The sequence below is a fragment of the Quercus suber genome, unplaced genomic scaffold, assembly GCF_002906115.3.
Source record: "Quercus suber isolate HL8 unplaced genomic scaffold, Cork oak 2.0 scaffold_36, whole genome shotgun sequence".
Taxonomy (NCBI): Eukaryota; Viridiplantae; Streptophyta; class Magnoliopsida; order Fagales; family Fagaceae; genus Quercus; species Quercus suber.
Window position 1 is genome coordinate 908,671 of NW_027069501.1, and position 5,505 is coordinate 914,175.

The window sequence follows — 5,505 nt, forward strand, 5'->3', positions numbered from 1 at the left end:
ATTAATGAAGGCGCGTTTCGGCACCGAAGGTCAAGGAACACGAACGGAAAAGTGCGCTTCATAAATGAAAAAGATGGGGCTCGAGCTGGAGGCGAGATCAACGCCACGTGTAAAATATAATCCGCCCAAGGAGAATCATCTCCAGTAAAGGTCCGAGGACAAACCCCTATTTACAGAAAAATAGAAGTGGTAGACAGACCAAGGTATTGCATGGTCCTCGGACCAAGCCTATGGTAAAACTATTCACACCATTATACCTGGGTACTAGACAGAACCAAGGTATTCATGGTCCTCGGACTCAAACCTATGGGGAAACTAGATACTTACAGAAAAATAGAAGTGGTAGACAGAACCAAGGTATTGCATGGTCTCTCGGACCAAGCCTATGGTAAAACTATTCACACCATTATACCTGGGTACTAGACAAACCAAGGTATTGATGGTCCTCGGACTCAAACCTATGGGGAAACTAGATACTTACAGAAAAATAGAAGTGGTAGACAGAACCAAGGTATTGCATGGTCCTCGGACCAAGCCTATGGTAAAACTATTCAACCATACCTGGTACTAGACAGAACCAAGGTATTGATGGTCTCGGACAACCTATGGGAAACTAGATACTTACAGAAAAATAGAAGTGGTAGACAGAACCAAGGTATTGCATGGTCCTCGACCCAAGCCTATGGTAAAACTATTCACACCATTATACTGGTACTAGACAGAACCAAGGTATTGCATGGTCTCGGACTCAAACCTATGGGAAACTAGATACTTACTTGAACAAATAGAATAGAATGGTACTAGACAGAACCAAGGTATTGCATGGTCCTCGGACCCAAGACCTATGGAAACTAGATACTTACAGAAAAATAGAAATTACAGAACCAAGGTATGCATGTCTCGAACCCAAGCCTATGGAAACGTATTCAAAAATAGAATACTAGACAACCAAGGTATTGCAGGTCCTCGGACCCAAGCCTATGGAAAACTATTCAAATAAAGTACTAGACAGAACCAAGGTATTGCAGTCCTCGACCCAACCTATGAAACTAGATACTTACAGAAAAATAGAAATACTAGACGGAACTAAGGTATTGCATGGTCCTCGGACTCGAACCCATGGAGAAAATAACTACCTGGAGAAAAACCAAGGCGTTACCTAGAGTCAAGTATAATACGGTCTTGAGATTTATATTTGAAGGATAACAGATGATTTCATGAGACTAACTCCAGAATAGAATACAAATATCGAGCAGAATATTGGAGTAAAGCAAATAAAAGAAAATATCTTGTAGTTGGAAGCAAAGTATTAAGCATTCAGTTCAAACAGAAAGTATACAATTTCCTTACAACGCCACCGAGGCAAGAAACAAAATAAATAAAAGAGAAAACAAACAGAATTATCCTATGTCGTATACCAATCTCCCCAACTCAGTAGGCAAATTAATTCGATAAGCAAAACAAAAGGCTTTAACCAAGGCTTAAGGGCTTTGTCTCGAAGGGTCCGTAGAGGCCCGCCAGTCTTGTGGTATTTCCTGACCCTCGATTCTAACTCCCCCAACGTTCTCTGGGTTCAACCTCCTCAGGGGTTGGTCAGTAAAGATATATCCTCGGCGGTCTTATCGTGACTCTCAACCGCTGGTAATAAGGACCCCTCCTCGGGAGCAGCAGGGGCAGCCTCGCGAATTGCAATAGGGTAATATACCATGTCCTCCCTCCTAAGGTCAGATGAGATCAACCCCTGCTTGGTTGAGGGTTCATGCCAGGTCTGAGAACAGTAATGCCTGCATACTGCAGGAACTTGAGCCCGAAGGGTGGCTTCAGTCTTAGCCACCCCATCTGCGAAACCTCCTCCTCCGCCTGTTCTACAGAGCGCTCAGCTCTATTTTTGCAAATACCGCCTCGTCTTTGGCTCTCACAGCCTCGTCCCTGGCATACTCGGCAATACCTTTCTCATGGATTGCACGGTAACTTTTCCTTCAGATAGGCAATGTAACACCCCAACTTAATTACCTATTTAATTTATGGTTTATATGCATATTATGATCTTAATTACTTTTAAGTGCATGAAGCTTTAGTTTTTAAATTATTATAATAAATGAAATGGCTAGTTCTATTATAAATATAATATATATATATATATATATATATATATATATAGTATGATGCATAATTGGTGTTTTAATTAGGCATATATTGCATGAAATGTGATTGTGGAAATTTCACCCCATGCAACCAATGAGAATTCAAAACAACTAATACTAAAGCAACATGCAAGTTGACAAACCAAAAGGCCAAGGCTTGGCCGGCCATGCAATTCACCAAGAGCCACTTTCCTTGACTTTCTCAAGCATTAGAACATCCAAGAAGTTATCCCCCTCAATTTTCCGCGGGTACACACACATAAATCAGAAAAGTCCACTCCTTATCTTCTTGGCTGCCCCAAGTCTCTCTTTTCTTTTCTTTTGCTGGAACCAGAAAGTTCAGCACTCTTTCTCTTCTCCTTCTTCTTTATTCTGTTTCTTTCTTCTTCCCCTCTCACACGGCTGTAACTATCTTTCACCCTCTCACCAAAAATCATAGACAACTCTCTCTAAGGAGAGATTAAGAGCCTAAACACTAAGGTTTCATCTTCAAAGTGTGTGGGTAAGTAAGTTAAAGCTCATCTGATTTTGTGTACTTGGAATAGTATGATTGTTTGTTTATTTTCATTATCCTCTGTTCTGTTTTGTGAGACTGAACTTGTGAGTCTGTTTTGTAAGTTTAAAGAGTGATGGTGTTAGGAGCTATTGGATGCTTATTAGGGTTTTTTAATATGTATTGTATGGTATAAAAATACCCAAATGAAATTAAGCCAATTGCTATTTGTTGATGATTTTAGAAAGAACATGCACTGAAGCTGTCCCTGTGACAGATTTGATGTTTACAAAAAGAAATTCTGTATTAAATCATGTTTTTGTGAATTAGGATGCTAGGAGTAGTTTTTATGAACCCTAAGACACGTAGGGTTGTGTGGAAGTGGTCTCACAGTATTTGGACGAGTATAAAAATAATGGTGTGATTTCTAAGTTGCATGAGTTTCTGCCAGGACAGATTTGAACATGTTGTATTGTATGATTTTAATAAATCATGGTTTATTTTTTGACTCCGAAATTTTTATGGTATATACTGACATACAGGGGAGTAACTATGTAAAAATTTCATGACTTGTGGATGTGTTTGAACAGCCCATTCGTATTTACAAATAGGGCTTTTGCTGCTGTTAACCAGTAAACAGGGTAGGAAAACTTTAACTTTGTGGATTTAATTTGAAGCTAGGGTGAATGTTTTGAGCTATAATTTATATGCTCATCCTCTGTTATTTTGGAGCATATATAAATTTTATGCCTTTCTCTATGGTTTGGATGCATAATGTGTTTGATGATTGTATCATATGCTTTGGGGAACTTATTGTGATGGGAATTAAGATTTTCTTTAAGTTTGAGATTAGGATATGATTGGGGTATAAGTTAAATACTTAGGAAGAGGTTGTCAATAATAAGTTTTGGTTCTCATTTAGGTGACGAGAACGAGAACACGGACACTTGAGCTCCTCTTGTACTATCTCTCGCGTCTTCGGCTTTCAGGTAAGGAATTTGAGATATGTGCTTTGATAAGCAAAAAGATTATTTCAAAAAAGTATTATGCATTAAAGTTTTTATTTAGAGATATTACGTATAAGCATGAGTTAAGTAAACTATGTGTTCGTGAGTTGTTCAATCTTATATACATAATAATTTTAGCATATTGATGCTATTATTTATATCACGAACATGATATTTAAGAATGAAGTGGATATGCTACTGTTGTGAAACGTTTATGTAAAAGCAAGTTATCAGAAAAATATAATTTACGATTATTCCATTGTTATGATCTGAACTCAGCCAGTAGGGTTATAGTACTGGCATTTCCATGGAATTCTGTTTGGCCATTAAAGTGGGATTGGCTCTGCTGTACCCGCCCTTGTTGTAACAACCAACTTGTGGAGACGTCAACCTACCCCCATGGTGAAAAGATGTATTATGATATGATTCCGGAATGACCTAGCATTATGGGGAATGCTGATGCCTGGCACTCTGTGCTGGAAGCCTCCCAAAGTTGTGACAGACTTACAATTGGATTAACTAATATATTATAAATGAGCTATTGAGCTATTTGGAAATTATAAGAAGGGTATGACGATAAGAAAGGTATATTAAATGTGTTATAAGTTTAATGAGAAGTTATGATAAAGTATTTATAGTCTATTCAAAGATAAGGTTACTGAACTATGGTTTCGTTCCTTATTATGTCCTTTATATTTATATGAAAGAAAATGAAGTATGTTCATCTAAAGCTCGAAAATTATTTTATGAACAATAAGAACAGTAGGAAGACTATTTTATCAAAGTTGGCATATCCATAAAATATATGATTTACATGCATTCTTATCAAGGCCCATGGAGCTTAAAAACCTTACTGGGCTTCGCAGCTCACCCTTTTATATTTCAGTGCACAGGTTCTTCCTGGAAGCAGCGAGAGTATTAGAGGTGGCAAGGATTCGGTGTTTCTCGTTTCTTAGAAAGTATAGTTATTTTGTTGTACAGTAGTTAGCTCTTTTGTTGTATAGGATGAATCAAGATGTACTTGATTCTTGAGCACAGATGTAATTCAGTATCTTAGTTTGTTTTAAACCCCGATTGTATGTCTTTGGGTTAGGTTTGTAATAAGAGTTTGCTAAATGTTTAGCTATGTAATATTTGCATGAATACCTGACATTTTAGCCAAGTGGTAATCTTTCCAAGTTCAAAGGAAATGAAATTTCAGGTTTCATCATTTTTGTATATTATGGTTTTATGTTAGAAAATAAGCAGGAATTCAAGAAACAAATTCTTGATAAGCACTTTCAGATCAGTTGGTTCGTGTTAATGTTGAGGTAAACTTATATTAACATGCCGGTCATGCTCTAAATCCTGAAGTACAGTTTGGGTCGTGACAGGCAATGTCCCCTTTGGCAGTCTTAGTTGACCCTCAACGTCTTGCAAGGATTGGTTTGATCCTCAGCTTGCTTCCTAGCCACGGCTAGGTCGGAGGCAGCAGTGTCCCTGGCCTTTGTCATCTCCTCCAGATCCTCGGTCGCCTTTTTTAGGTCGGCCTCAGATCTCTTAAGGGTATTAGCAGCTTCCAAGAACTTGTCACGCTCTTGCGCTAAGGCACTGCTCTGGCCATCGACCTCCTCGTCTAACCTGAAAAGAGCCTGGATAGCTCCAATAAAAACAAGTAACTCCGTAAAGAGAAAGAGAGTACTAAGCGACAAAATTCGAATAAAGTAAATAGGTGCCAAAAGACCCACCATGCCTAGATATTTCTTAAGGTCAAGGACAACCTCTGACCCACTCATATTTCTTAGCTCGGCCATGTCAGTGGGAAGAAGAAGAGATTTCTCCAGGGCATTGGCTACGAGAGCCCCCTCGGCTCCTTGAGATT

At 38.6% G+C, this 5,505-nt stretch overlaps 1 long non-coding RNA gene across 1 annotated transcript; it reads left to right on the forward strand.

The window, feature by feature from the left end:
* The first annotated feature begins 2,501 nt into the window (after positions 1 to 2,501).
* On the forward strand, positions 2,502 to 4,839 carry LOC112034029 (uncharacterized). The gene is made up of 3 exons (XR_002885320.2): positions 2,502 to 2,646; positions 3,560 to 3,626; positions 4,531 to 4,839. It is a non-coding gene; the product is annotated as an uncharacterized LOC112034029 (long non-coding RNA).
* The last annotated feature ends 666 nt before the right edge of the window (positions 4,840 to 5,505 follow it).